Consider the following 15,883-nt stretch of genomic DNA (forward strand, 5'->3'; position numbering starts at 1 on the left):
TCCCATATATATCTTTCGCCCGATATGGACTTATATGGCCCCAGAAGCCAGATTTTTGGCCGAATTTGGTTAAAATTTTGCACTAGGAGTACAATTAGTAGTATAGTCAAGTGTGCAAAATTTGATTGAAATCGGTTCAGATTTAGATATAGCTCCCATATATATCTTTCGCCCGATAGGGACTAATATGGTCCTAAAAGCTAGAGTTTTGACCCAATTTGGTTGAAATTTTGCACAGGGAGTAGATTTAGCATTGTAGCTATGTATGCCAAATTTGGTTGAAGTCGATTCAGATTTAGATATAGCTCCCATATATATCTTTCGCCCGATATGCACTTATATGGACCCAGAAGCCAGAGTTTTATCCCGATTAGCTTGAAATTTTGCACAAGGAGTACAATTGGTAGTATAGTCATGTGTGCCAAATTTGATTGAAATCGGTTCAGATTTAGATATAGCTTCCATATATATTTTTCGCTCGATATGGACTTATATGGCCCCAGAAGCCCGAGTTTTGGCCCAATTTGGTTGAAATTTTGCACAGGGAGTAGATTTAGCATTCTAGCTATGCGTGCCAAATTTGATTGAAATCGGTTCAGATTTATATATAGCTCCCATATATAGCTTTCGCCCGATTTACACTCATATGACCACAGAGGCCAATGTTTTGCTCCGATTTAGTTGAAATTTTGCACATGGAGTAGAATTAGCATTGTAGCTATGTCTGCCAAATTTGGTTGAAATCGGTTCAGATTTAGATATAGCTCCCATATATATGTTCTTCTGATTTCGACAAAAATGGTCAAAATACCAACATTTTCCTTGTAAAATCGCCACTGCTTAGTCGAAAAGTTGTAAAACTGACTCTGATTTTCCTAAACTTGTAATACATATATACGAAGCGATAAATCATAAATAAACTTTTGCGAAGTTTCCTTAAAATTGCTTCAGATTTAAATGTTTCCCATATTTTTTTACTAAAATTGTGTTCCACCCTAGTGCATTAGCCAACTTAAATTTTGAGTCTATAGATTTTGTAAAAGTCTATCAAATTCTGTCCAAATCGAATGATATTTAAATGTATGTATTTGGGACAAATCCTTGTATATAGCACCCAACACATTTGACGGATGTGATATGGTAACGAAAATTTAGATCTACAAAGTGGTGCAGGGTATAATATAGTCGGCCCCGCCCGACTTTAGACTTTCCTTACTTGTTAAATGTATGTATTTGGGACAAACCTTTATATATAGCCCCCAATACATTTGACGGATGTGATATGGTATCGAAAATTTAGATCTACAAAGTGGTGCAGGGTATAATATAGTCGGCCCCGGCCGACTTTAGACTTTCCTTACTGGTTACATTTAAAAAATGTACCTTCAAAAATGAGGCCGCAATTGTTAATCAATGGATTAGGCTCTTTTTTCAAAAAAGGCAATGACGTAGAAAAGTCTGATATAAAAACGTTTTCTGTATGAAAACTGTCGCACCATTTCAACATCAGAGTGCCACTTACGACCAAGGTTGTGGCTGTTGGTAGAATTCTGCCAAAAATGGTAGATTTTGTACTGTTTGGTAGAATTATTGACAAATAAAATTTTTTTGCAAAAACTTTATTTCTATAGAAAATTTGTGAAGTGCCTCTTAGTTGGAGAGGAATACTCTGCAAATTCTACCAAAGTTGCAGAGTATTCCTCTCCAACTAAGAGTCACTTCACAAATTTTCTATAGAAATAAAGTTTTTGCAAAAAATTTGCCACAATTTTGATAAAATTTTCAATAGAAAATTTCCTATGTAAATAAAATTTTGACAAAATTTTCTATAGAAATAAATTTTTGGCAAAATTTTCTATAGGAATAAAAATGTTGACAAAATTTTCTATAGAAATAAAATTGTGGCAAAATTTTTTATAAAAATAAAGTTTTGACATTTTTTTTTATCGCAATAAAATTTTGACACATTTTCTATAGAAATAAAATTTTGACAAAATTTTCTAAAGCAATAGCAATTTGACAACATTTTCTAAAGGGATAATATGTTGTCAAAATTTTCTATTTAAATAGAATTTGACCAAATTTTCTATATAAATAAAATTTTGACAAAATTTTCTATAGAAATAAAATTTGACAAAATATTCTCTATAGAAATAAAATTTTGACTAAATTTTCAATAGAAATAAAATTTTGCCAAAATTTTCTATTTCAATAAAATTTAACCAAATTTTTTATATAAATAAAATATTGACAAACTTTTCTATAGAAATAAAATTTTCTATAGAAATAAAATTTCCATAGAAATAAAATTTTGAAAAATTTTCTCTACAAATTTGGTTGACAAATTTTTTACAAAATATTCTATAGAAATAAAGTTTTGACAAAATTTTGTAAAGAAATAACAATTTGAAAAAATTTTCTAAAGTAATAACATTTTGAAAAAATTTTCTATAGAAAGAAAATTTACACAAAATATTCTATAGAAATAAAATTTTGACTGAATTTTCTATAGAAATAAAATTTTGACAAAATTTTCTATAGAAATAAAATTTTGACCAAATTTTCCATAGAAATAAAATTTTGACAACATTTTCGATAGAAATAAAATTTTAGCAAAACTTTTTATACAGATAACATTTTGACAAAATTTTCTAAAGGAATAATATTTTGAAAAAAAAAAAAAAAATACTATAGAAATAAAATTTTGACAAAATTTTCTATTTAAATAATATTTGACCAAATTTTCTCTAGAAATAAAATTTAACATCATTTTCTATAGAAATAATATTTTGACTAAATTTTCAATAGAAATAAAATTGTTACAAAATTTTCTATAGAAATAAAATTTTGACCAAATTTTCTATAGAAATAAAATTTACACAACATTTTCTATAGAAATAAAATTTTGACCAAATTTTCCATAAAAATAAAATTTTGACAACATTTTCGATAGAAATAAAATTTTGACAAAATTTTCTGTAGAAATAAAATTTGAGCAAATTTTTTGTAAAATAAAAATTTTCACTAAATTTTCCATAGAAATAAAATTTTTTAAAAATTTTCTATAGAAATAAAATTTTGGCAAAATTTTCTATAGGAATAAAAATGTTGACAAAATTTTCTATAGAAATATAATTGTGGCAAAATTTTTTATAAAAATAAAGTTTGACAATTTTTTTTATCGCAATAAAATTTTGACAACATTTTCTACAGAAATAAAATTGTGACAAAATTTTCTAAAGAAATAACAATTTGACAAAATTTTCTAAAGGAATAAAATTTTGAAAAAATTTTCTATAGAAATAAAATTTTGACAAAATATTCTATAGAAAAACAATTTTCTATAGAAATAAAATTTTGACTAAATTTTCAATAGAAATAAAATTTTTGCAAAATTTTCTATTTAAATAAAATTTGACCAAATTTTCTATATAAATAAAATTTTGACAAAATTTTTATAGAAATAAAATTTTGACAAAAATTTCTATAGAAATAAAATTTCCATATAAATAAAATTTTTATAGCATTTTCGATAGAAATAAAATTTTGACAAAATTTGCTATACAAATTAAATGTTGACAAAATGTTCTATAGAAATGAAATTTTAAGAAAATGTTCTATAGAAATGAAATTTTAAGAAAATTTTCTATACAAATAAAATTTTGACTAAATGTTCTATAGAAATAAAATTTTGACAAAATATTCTATAGAAATAAAATTTTGACCAAATTTTCCATAGAAATAAAAAAAAAGTTTTAACAAAATTGTCCGTACAAATAAAATTTTGACAAAATTTTCTATAGAAATAAAGTTTTGACAAAATTTTCTAAAGAAATAACAATTTGAAAAAATTGTCTAAGGGAACATTTTGAAAAAAAATTTTAATAGAAATAAAATTTACACAAAATATTCTAAAGAAATAAAATTTTGACTGCATTTTCAGTAGAAATAAAATTTTGACAAAATTTTCCACACAAATAAAATTTTAACCAAATCTTCCATAGAAATAAAATTTTGACAACATTTTCTATCGAAAAAAAAAAAATAACATTTTGACAAAATTTTCCAAAGGAATAACATTTTGAAAAAAATTTCTATAGAAATAAAATTTTGACAACATATATTATGGAAATAAAATTTTGACAAAATTTTCTATTTAAATAATAGTTGACCAAATTTTCTATAGAAATAAAATTTTCACAACATTTTCTATAGAAATAAAATTTTGACCAAATTTTCCATAAAAATAAAATTTTGAACAAATTTTCTATAGAAATAAAATTTTGACAAAATATTCTATAGAAATAAAATTTTGCCAAAATTTTCTACAGGAATAAAATTTTGCAAAAATTATCTATAGAAACAAAATTTTGGCAAAATTTTCTATAAAAATAACATTTTGACCAAATTTTCCATAGAAATAAAATTTTGACAAAATTTTCTGTAGAAATAAAATTTTGACAAAATTTTGTATAGAAATAAAATTTTGCCAAAATTTTCTATAGGAATAAAATTTTGACAAAATTTTCTATAGAAATAAAATCTTGGCAATAATTTCTATACAAATAAAATTTTGCCAAAATTTTTTATTTAAATAAAATTTGACCAAATTTTCTATAGAAATAAAATATAGAATAGAAATAAAATTTTTCCAAAATTTTCTGTAGAAATAAAATTTTGACAAAATTTTGTATAGAAATAAAATTTTGACCAATTTTTCCATAAAAATAAAATTGTTACAAAGTTATCTATAGAAATAAAATTTTGCCAAAATTGTCTACAGGAATAAAATTTTGACACAATTTTCTATAGAAATAAAAGTTTGACAAAATTTTCTATAGAAATAAAATGTTGACAAATAACTTTTTTTTTGTAGATTATTTATGGCTCGAGTGGCAACGGTGCTTCGCGAGTGATACTTTTGTGACGCTCTTTAAAAATTTTCAAAGTTAACACTCCAAATCAAGAATTTTAATTCTTAACGTCAAACACAAATGTAACCTCTTTGCAAAAGCTAGAATTCAGTATCATCTTGGAAGATCATTATGATCATTAATACTGTCACTTTTTCTGGATGGATTGGTAATTTGTACGTACCCATTGAGACGAAAATGAGCTTCGTCGCTGAAGAAAAGTTTTCGATAAAACAAATGTGGATCTTCGATCAAACGGCGATGAATCTGTGATTAATAGTCACCATTAACACATTATACCAGTGTTGCTAAAAATATAATTGATAAAAAAAATTCACCCATTATTTTAGAACCACAAATGTGTATACAGTGTTGCCAGTATTTTACATATGTTCGAGAAAAGGAAATGGGAGTTGAATGCATATTTTAGAATGTGTTTTTTCTATTGGTGTACTTCATGGATGTGTTTATTTAAGATGCGGTACTATCAACTTTAATAGCCAGCGATTAGTTTTTATTCCCTAGGAGATGAAAAAATTTACTCCGAGCACCAATATTAATAAGATGCAACATCCTTAATACCTAAATATGTAATTATTATAGATTTTCGTTTTTACCTTCATTACAGACAAACAACTATGAACGGAAACTGATGTTAAAGGCTTTGATTTGCTGCATACCGTGTCGGTCTTTGTATCAGCAAACAAATAATTTAAACGACATCGTTTTACTCAATTGACATTGGACCAGCCAACAACACACATCGATGATACATCAGAGACAGACTATTAAAAGGAAATCAAAATAAACAGAGATGCAAAACAAAATATTTGAATACATGAAAGCCTCTTCACGCTTAGATTACACTTCTGCCTATCAATTGCAACAAAGAGCTCTTTGCTATTGACGGCAATTCCGTGTTTGCATTAAACAAAGCTCCATGATTCAATTGTGGTGCGTCAAGTGTTTTTATGTGTTTACCTAAGGTGAAGGTGTAGTGCAGAACATTCATCATTCGAGGCCTCAAGAACTACATCTCTTTTGTTGGATGTGCTCTCTATTTGTTCTCTCGATATCAAAGAACATTTGCCAGTGTATGAATAAGGTGAGTGAAGCACACAAAGCTATAGATATAGATGCTGGTTATTAATTAAATGAATTTATGGGTTTTTGAGAATTTGTTTCTCTTTCTAACAGTTTTTGGATCGATATGGCAAGAGAAGGTTTTTGAGACAGTACTAAAGAGATTCCATTAGAGAGTGTAGAATAAAAAAATGTATAATAGAGCTAGCTTGAAATGACGAGATAAACACCATGTAGCGCTATATAAAATTTTATATTTAATATAAGAAGAAATTACTCTTGACCAAGGAAATCAAATATGCCTATGCTTAAACAAGCTCTCTGGGTGGTCTTCGTTAAAACATAAAACTTTAATTAGCGAAAATCGCTTTATTGCTTTCACAATAGTCCCCATTAAGATCTACACACCTTCCCAGCAAACAAGTGTCGCCAAAAAAGTAGTGAATCTATTCTTTTTGGATGTGGAAGTAGTGCAAAATTGCAAAATTGAAATCATAGGACGGATGTACACCATTTCAACAGCGGTTGCAATGAATTTGCATCATTTCTTTATGTGTGATCCGAATTCAGTGTTTTGGATATGACTTACAAAATTTTATCATATTTTGCAAAATAAATAATTTTTTATAATCATCCTAACGCCTGTCTGAAATTTTTCTAGTGTGGATTTAGCATTTTTTCGACAAAATTAAATGTTTGTACCATTTTATTAATTCTTCTATTTGAGACAAAAACATTAAATTTTTCCATTAAATATATGAAAAATGGGAATTATAAAAAAATTTAATTAAAAGAATCTCCTGTGTAATCAAAACAAAGAACATCTTTGTGAAAAGTATATTTTAAATTGTGTATTTAAAACAACTTCCAATTTTTTTTTGTTGGGCAGTTTTAAGTTTAGAGACACAACGACTTCATGTCCGCCTGTCTATGAACACATTTTTGTGATCCAAGTCTAGGTCGCAGTTTTAGTCCAATCGACTTCAAATTTCGATTGGGTCGGATCCTAGAATCCTATTGATTTTCGAAGAAATCGGTTCAGATTTAGATATAGTTCCCATATACACTTTTCGCACTTATAAGGCCCCACAATTTTACCAGGATTTTACTTGCTTTAAATTTTTGTCGTAAATTGTGCCAAATTGTAAATTGATTGAAATCGGTTATGGTTTAGATATTGCTCTCATATTTATCTTTCACCCGTTTTACACTTCAATGGCTGAGATCGGTTTTGTAAGGTAAGGTTAAAGTGACAGCGCGATTTATCTTAGGCTCAACCGTGGTAATATATACTTTATATATTACCACGGTTGTCACAATTGTCTATAGAAATAAAATTTTGACAAAATTTTCTATAGAAATAAAATTTTGACAAAATTTACTATAAATATAAAATTTTGGTAAAATTTTCTATAGAAATAAAATTATCAATAGAAATAACATTTTGACAAATATTTCTATAGAAATAAAGGTTAGCTTAAATAGGTGTAGTGCCAGCCCTATTTTTCATGCTCACTTATACTATTTAGTCCATTGTGATACCGCAGTGGTGAACTTCTCTCTTATCACTGAGTGCTGCCCGATTCTATGTTAAGCTCAATGACAAGGACCTCCTTTTCACAGCCGAGTCAAAACGGCGTTCCACATTGCAGTAAAACCACTTGGCAAAATTTTCTATAGAAATAAAATTTTGACAAAATTTTTCTATGGAAATGTAATTTTGACAAAATTTTTCTATGGAAATGTAATTTTGACTAAATTTTCTATAGAAATAAAATTTAGACAAAATTTTCTATAGAAATAAAATTTTAACAAAATTTTCTATAGAAATAAAATTTTGAAAAAAATTCTATAGGAATAAAATGTTTCCAAAATTTTCTATAGAAATAAAATTTTGACAAAATTTTCTAGAAAAATAAAATTTTGAAAAAATTCTATTGAAATAAAATTTTGACAAAATTTTCTATAGAAATAAAATTTTGACAAAATTTTCTATGGAAAAAAAATTGACAAAGTTTACTGTAGAATTAAAATTTTGACAAAATTTTCTAGAGAATTAGAATTTGGACCAAATGGTCCATAGAACTAAAATTTCGACAAAATTTTCTATACAAGTAGAATTTTCACAAAATTTTCTATCGAAATAAAAGTTTGACGAAAAATATCTATAGAAATAATAGAAATAAGTTTTCTGTAGACAAAAATTTGAAATAATTTTCTTTAGAAATAAAATTTTGTCATAATTTTCTATAGATATAACATTTTGTCAAACTTTCTATCGAAATAAAATGTTGACAAATTTTCTATACAATTAAAATTTTAAGATTTGTTTTAAAAACATTAGCAGACTGGTTAAATTAACATTTTCCAGGTCCGCCAGTAATCTAAATATATATACCCCGTAAAAATTCGCTGGTGCCTTTCACAAAGGATATTTACATATAGACGTGTTTAATTGTGTCATTTTCCTTCGCATCATGACAGCTCATATAGTAGTCATTATATTTCACGCCAATATATAGCAGATATCAGGAGGGATATCTGACGTCGCGGTGTCACTAGCATATCTAGTGTACGGTCTAAGAAAGAAAAACACATTTTTGTCAAAATTCATTTTTATTATTCAACATAGTTCCCTTCTAGAGCGATACAATGATTATAACGACCTTCCATTTTTTTGATAACATTGTAGAATGTTGCTCCTATTTTGATTTTGGAATTCACTCTTCAGTTGTCAAAATGCCGTCCAAGCAAGAAGAGCAGCGTATCAAAATTTTGCTCGCGCATCGCGAAAATCCGAGCTACTCGCACGCAAAGCTGGCAAAATTGCTAAAAGTTACCAAATCAACCGTTACAAATGTAATTAAAGTGTTTGGGGAACGTTTGTTGACAGCCAGGAAGTCTGGATCGGGGGGAAATCGAAAACCGGAAGCCGCTGAGACGACAAAGAGAGTTGCCGGTAGTTTCAAGCGAAACCCTAAACTCTCTCTCCGAGATGCCGCAAATAAGCTGGGTGTATCGTCTACAACCGCGCATCGAGCCAAAAAAACGAGCAGGACTATCGACTTACAAGAAGGTAGTGACTCCAAATCGCGATGATAAACAAAATACGACGGCCAAAGCGCGATCCCGGAGGCTGTACACGACGATGCTGACGAAGTTTGACTGCGTGGTAATGGACGACGAAACCTACGTCAAAGCCGACTACAAGCAACTTCCGGGACAGGAGTTTTATACGGCAAAAGGAAGGGGAAAGGTAGCAGATATTTGCAAGCACATAAAACTGTCAAAGTTCGCAAAGAAATATCTGGTTTGGCAAGCCATCTGTACCTGTGACTTGAAAAGCAGCATTTTCATAGCTTCCGGGACTGTCAACCAAGAAATTTACGTGAAAGAGTGTTTGAATAAACGTCTGCTGCCTTTCCTGAAGAAACACGGTTGTTCCGTACTGTTTTGGCCGGATTTGGCATCTTGCCATTACGGTAAAAAGGCCATGGAGTGGTACGCCGCCAACAACGTGCAGGTGGTTCCCAAGGACAAGAACCCTCCCAACACGCCAGAGCTCCGCCCAATTGAGAAATACTGGGCTATTGTCAAGCGGAACCTAAAGAAGACCAAAAACCTGCTAAGGACGAGCAGCAGTTCAAGGCATACTGGCTTTCTGCGGCGAAGAAGGTGGACAAGGTGTCTGTACAAAATCTGATGGCAGGTGTCAAGCGTGAGGCCCGGCAATTCGGATATGGAAAAGCGAAAGCCTAACTGAATATTTTTGCTGAATTTTATACTAATTGAACTTAAAAAAGAAATTTAATTTGATTTTTTAAATAAACGATTTCACCGATTTACACGCGTTTTCCCTTGACCAAATTTTGACCGTATCACCTTTTACTTGTCACTTCGTATTAACAATACCCAACCAAATATGATCCAAAGACAAACCAAAACCCGCTCCTTCCCAAGATTTATTTTTATTGAATTTCTTTGCGAAATTTGTTAAAATATTTATCTAGTTTCTTGTTACCCATATTTATTACTTTACAGTCTAGTGAAAGGCTTTCACATGAACGCATCTGCAAAAAATTGTCAACGCAAGCTTAATGTGTGTGGCCTTATGGTGATATAAATAAATTGATACATTTACACGTATATTGAAATTATCGATGTATGTGTAGACATGTTTATAGTCCTTTCGATGGACTTTCCCCTTCAAAAGGGGGATATTTTTTTTTGTAAAGAAAAAACTTTGCCTACGTCCCATTTTGTTTCGTATTAATGACTACGTGATTGGGTTACAAAATTGCTGTAAAAGGTAGCTCAAATGCCTGCCAAAAGGGAGAGGGTCTCTACAGTTACAAAAGTTTCCAAAGGGTGTTGGCATTTAATGTTGGGGAGATTCTAAAATCTTTATTAGATTGAAAGTATGTTACCATATTTGCTTTTCGGTTTTTTTCGAAGACACTCTTGTATATTGGTGCATAAAGATAGAAAATCGTATTTTATTTGATTTCTCACCACCAATTCCAGTAGCACATTTGTCTGCTAATGTTTTCGCATGTCCTAAAAAATCAAATCAATATTCAGAATGTCCTTTATATTCCTAATATGGATATCCAACATATGGTAACAAATCTTCTCTGACAAATTACCAACGTTAAAGGTCATTTTATTTCGTTTTCGTTGTTTCTTATTTGTCTAGAACTTTTGAAGCGAAAGAAAACTTGTAATGAAATTAAAAGTTGCCCAACAGCAGAGAGAAATTTATTTAGTAAAGTATTGGTGTGATGTGAAAAATATGTATGATTCTTGATTTTGAGATTGCTCCAAATGTTGGGACATAGTATAAATTCAGCATGAACATTGACCCAAAATCAAAATCTATGGCTAATGCTTACTAAAGATTTTGATCTAAGATCATGTGAAAATGACTGAAAAGTGAACCCATATCATATTGGTGCGCTTTACTCCACTTTGACTTTATCCCTACAATCTTAAAGCCTAGCTCGAGACCAATCGCCCTTATAATTTTAATTTTGCCTTAATCCACTATGAAGTTCTATGTAAAAGAGAGTCTCCTTCCGGAGAATGCGAAAACAGGCCCCAATCCAACAAAACCCACAATTGGGGTCGAATTTCAAGTGACATTTTGGGGTTCATTTCCATAATGCCCATAGCATTGGCGCTATGGACTCCACGAAAATCAGCCCCAAACTCTAAATCAATCAGGAACCCAAAAATTATATGGAAACAATAACATTTTTATTTTTATTGGGGAGTAACTTCATTTTATTTTTGGGGCACGTTTTCATTCCCAGCAAAGAAAAGCGTCGCCAAAAAAGTAATGAAAATATTCTTTTTGGATCCGAAAGTGGTGCAAAATTGACGCAGAAGCGATGAATTTAACATGGGCTTGTCATAGCACGGAAGTCCTCCATTTCAACAGTCGTTGCACTGAATTTGCATCACTTCTTTAGGTGGAATCCGAATTCAATGTTTTGGATTTGAATTAAGAAATTTTGTAATATTTTAAAAAATAAATAATTTTTAAAATTAAATTAAATTACGCTTATGTGGAAGGTTTGACATCAAATATTTTAATAAATTCGCAATTTTTCAGATTGGACTTAGCATTTTCTTTTCGACAAAATTTAAATGATTTGTACCATTTTATGAATTCCAACTCTATTTTTAACCTATTTGAAACAAAAAAGTTAAATTTACCCATTAAAAGTATGAAAAAACCAAGTTATAAAAAATAGAATTAAAATAACTTCCAGGGTACTTAAAATAAAGAACATCATTGGGAGTGCATCTTCTGGAAGTGCTTATAAAGTTGTGCCTTTGGAAGAACTTCCAAAATTTTTTGCTGGGTTATGAAAATAGACCCCATATTTCAAATGAAAATGAACCCCAATTTTCCATTTGAGATTAGCGTCATGGTTGCAACTCATGGCAAAATTAATTTACCAAACTTTGAAGATAATTTTAACAAAAATCTACCAAAACTTAAAATATTTTGTGGTTAGTATATACAAAGAGATTTTTCGTCAAAAAAAAAAAAATGTTTTTTAAATGTTTTAGCGACCTTTTTTGGGTAATTGTAAATTTGTGGAATTTTAAAATGTTTTACAGATTTTAGAATCTATAGAAAAATTTTGTCAACTTACTTTTACTTTTATAGAAAATTTTTCTAAAAATTTTATTTCTACGGAAAATTTTCTCAAAATTTTATTTTTATAGAAAAATTGTCAAAATTTTATTTCTATATAAAACTTTCCAAAATTGTTTCTAAAAATTTTTCTCAAAATATTATTTGTCTATAAAAATTTTCTCAAAATTTTATTTTTCTTACTTTTATTTTTATAGAAAATTTTTCTAAAAATTTTATTTCTACAGAAAATTTTCTCAAAATTTTATTTCTATAGAAAATGTTGTCAACGTTTTATTGCTATAGCAATTTTTTTCTTTATGGGACATTTTGTCAAAATTTTATTTTTCTAGAAAATTATGTCAAAATTTTATTTTTCTAGAAAATTTTGTCAAAATTTTATTTCTATCGACAAAATTTTGTCAAAATTTAATTTGTATAGAAAATTTTGTCAATGTTGTATTTCTATATATAAATTTGTCAAAATTTTATTTTCCTTCAAAATTTTATTTCTATAGAAAATTTTCTCAAAATTTTTGTGTCTACAGAATTTTTCTCAAAATTTTATTTCTATAGAAAATGTTGTCAACGTTTTATCGCTATAGAAATTTTTTTCTTTATGGAACATATTATCTAAATTTTATTTTTCTAGAAAATTTGACAAAATGTTATTTCTCTAGAAAATTTTCTCAAAATTTTATTTCTGTAGAAAATTTTGTCAAAATTTTACTTCTCTAGAAAATGTTCTCAAAATTTTATTTCTGTAGAAAATTTTGTCAAACATTTTTTTTCTAAAAAAATGTTGTCAATTTTTTATTTCTAAACAAAATTTTGTCAAAATTTAATTTGTATTGAAAATGTTGTCAATGTTTTATTTCTATATATAAATTTGTCAAAATTTTATTTTCCTACAAAATTTTGTTGCTATAGAAACTTTTCTCAAAATTTTATGTCTATAGAAAATTTTCTCAAAATTTTATTTCTATAGAAAATGTTGTCAACCTTTTATTGCTATAGCAATTTTTTTCTTTATGGAATGTCAAAATTTTATTTTTCTAGAAAATTTTCTCAAAATTTTATTTCTCAAAAAAAAATTCTCAAAATTTTATTTCTGTAGAAAATTTTCTCAAATATTTTTCTATAAAAAATGTTGTCAAAATTTTATTTCTAGACAAAATTTTGTCAAAATTTAATTTGTATACAAAATTTTGTCAATGTTTTATTTCTATATATAAATTTGTCAAAATTTTATTTTCATAAAAAATTTTATTTCTAAAGAAAATTTTCTCAAAATTTTATGTCTTTAGAAAATTTTCTCAAAATTTTATTTCTATAGGAAATGTTGTCAAAGTTTTATTGCTAAAGCAATTTTTTTCTTTATGGAACATTTTGTCAAAATTTTATTTTTCTAGAAAATTTTGTCAAAATTTTATTATTCTAGAAAATTTTGTCAAAATTTTATTTTTCTAGAAAATTTTCTCAAAATTTTATTTTTCTAGAAAATTTTCTCACAATTTTATTTCTGTAGAAAATTTTGTCAAAATTTTATTTCTCAAAATTTTATTTCTGTAGAAAATTGTGTCATTTTTTTTCTATAAAAAATGTTGTCAAAATTTTATTTCTCAAAAAAATTGTCTCAAAATTTTATTTCTGTAGAAATTTTTGTCATTTTTTTTTCTATAAAAAATGTTGTCAAAATTTTATTTCTAGACAAAATTTTGTCAAAATTTAATTTCTAGACAAAATTTTGTCAAAATTTAATTTGTATAGAAAATTTTGTCAATGTTTTATTTCTATATATAAATTTGTTAAAATTTTATTTCTATAGAGCATTTTGTAAAAATTTTATTTCTATAGAAAATTTTGCCAAAATTTTATTTCTAAGAAAATTTTTGTCAAAATTTTATTTCTATAGAAAATTTTGTAAAAATTTTATTTCTATTGAAAATTTTTCTCAAAATTTTGTATCTATTAAACATTTTGTCAACATTTTATTTCTTTATAAAACATTCCAAAATTTTATTTCTCTAGAAATATTTCGAAAATTTTATTTTCCCAGAGAAATTTTCTCAAAATTTTATTTCTCTAGAAAATTTTTTCAAAATTTTATTTCTCTAGAACTCAAAAAACTCTCAAAATGTTAGTCATATTTTATTTTATTTTTATTTTTTTTTATAGAAAATTTTGTCAACATTTTATTTCTATAGAAATTTTATTTCTATAGAAAATTTTCTCAAAAATTTTGTGTCTATAGAAAATGTTCTCAAAATTTTATTTCTATAGAAAATGTTGTCAACGTTTTATTGCTACAGCAATTTTTTTCTTTATGGAACATTTTGTCAAAATTTTATTTTTCTAGAAAATTTTGTCAAAATTTTATTTTTCTAAAAAATTTTCTCAAAATTTTATTTCTGTAGAAAATTTTGTCAAAATTTTATTTCTCAAAATTTTATTTCTGTAGAAAATTTTGTCAATTTTTTTTTTTCTATAAAAAATGTTGTAAAAATTTTATCTCTAGACAACATTTTGTCAAAATTTAATTTGTATAGAAAATTTTGTCAATGTTTTATTTCTATATATAAATTTGTTAAAATTTTATTTCTATAGAGCATTTTGTAAAATTTTTATTTCTATAGAAAATTTTGCCAAAATTTTATTTCTAAGAAAATTTTTGTCAAAATTTTATTTCTATAGAAAATTTTGTAAAAATTTTATTTCTATTGAAAATTTTTGTCAAAATTTTATTTCTATTAAACATTTTGTCAACATTTTATTTCTTTATAAAACATTCCAAAATTTTATTTCTCTAGAAATATTTCGAAAATTTTATTTTCCCAGAGAAATTTTCTCAAAATTTTATTTCTCTAGAACTTTTTTTCACAATTTTATTTCTATAGAAAATGTTGTCAAAATGTTAGTCATATTTTATTTTATTTTTTTTTTTATAGAAAATTTTGTCAACATTTTATTTTTATTAGAAATTTTGTCAACATTTTATTTCTCTAGAAAATTTTTCTACAATTTTAGTTCTATAGAAAATTATTTTAAAAAAATTGTGTTTCTGTAAAAACTTTTGTATAAATGTTACTTCTCTAGCAATTTCTTTTTAACATTTAATTTCTATATAAAATTTTGTAAAAAATACATTTCTATAGAAAATATTGTTAAAATTTTAATTCTATAGAAAATTTTGACAATTTTTTTTCTCTAGAAAAATTTTCCACAATTTTAGTTCTATAGAACATTTTCTAAAAAAAAAAAAATTCTCTATTTTATTTCTTACAAAATTTTCTCGAAATTTTATTTCTTATAAAATTTTGTCAAAATTTTATTTCTATGCCAGATTTTGTCAACATTTTATTTCTATTGAAAATTTGGCAAAATTTTATTTCTGTAGAAAATTTTTTCACCATATTAGTTCTTTAACAAATTTTGTCAAAATTTTACTTCTATAGAAAATTTGGTCAAAATTTAATATCTCTAGAAAATGTTTTCAAAATATTATTTCTACTGAAAATTTTGCCAAAATTGTATTCCTATAGAAATTTTTGTCAAAATTGTATTTCTATAGAAAATTTTGTCAATATTTTATTTCTATAGAAAAAATGTTATTTCTCTAAAAAATTTTATTTTCCTAGAGAAATTTTCTCAAAATTTTCTATAGAAATAAAATTTTTTTAAAAATTTTTTCTATAGAAAATGTTGTCAAAATTTTAGTCATAATTTTTTTTTATAGAAAATT

The 15,883-nt window shown here is 26.3% G+C and overlaps 1 protein-coding gene across 1 annotated transcript in view; it reads left to right on the top strand.

Annotated features, from left to right (window-relative positions):
• 5-HT1A (5-hydroxytryptamine (serotonin) receptor 1A) overlaps positions 1-15,883 on the top strand; it is a 747,640-nt gene that overhangs the window by 77,297 nt on the left and 654,460 nt on the right. The window contains exon 2 of the mRNA XM_075312823.1: positions 5,542-6,018. The gene's annotated coding sequence lies outside the window, so the exon portion shown is untranslated. The remainder of the gene's footprint in view (positions 1-5,541; positions 6,019-15,883) is intronic.

Source organism: Haematobia irritans, chromosome 5 (genome assembly GCF_050003625.1).
Source record: "Haematobia irritans isolate KBUSLIRL chromosome 5, ASM5000362v1, whole genome shotgun sequence".
NCBI classification, from domain to species: Eukaryota; Metazoa; Arthropoda; class Insecta; order Diptera; family Muscidae; genus Haematobia; species Haematobia irritans.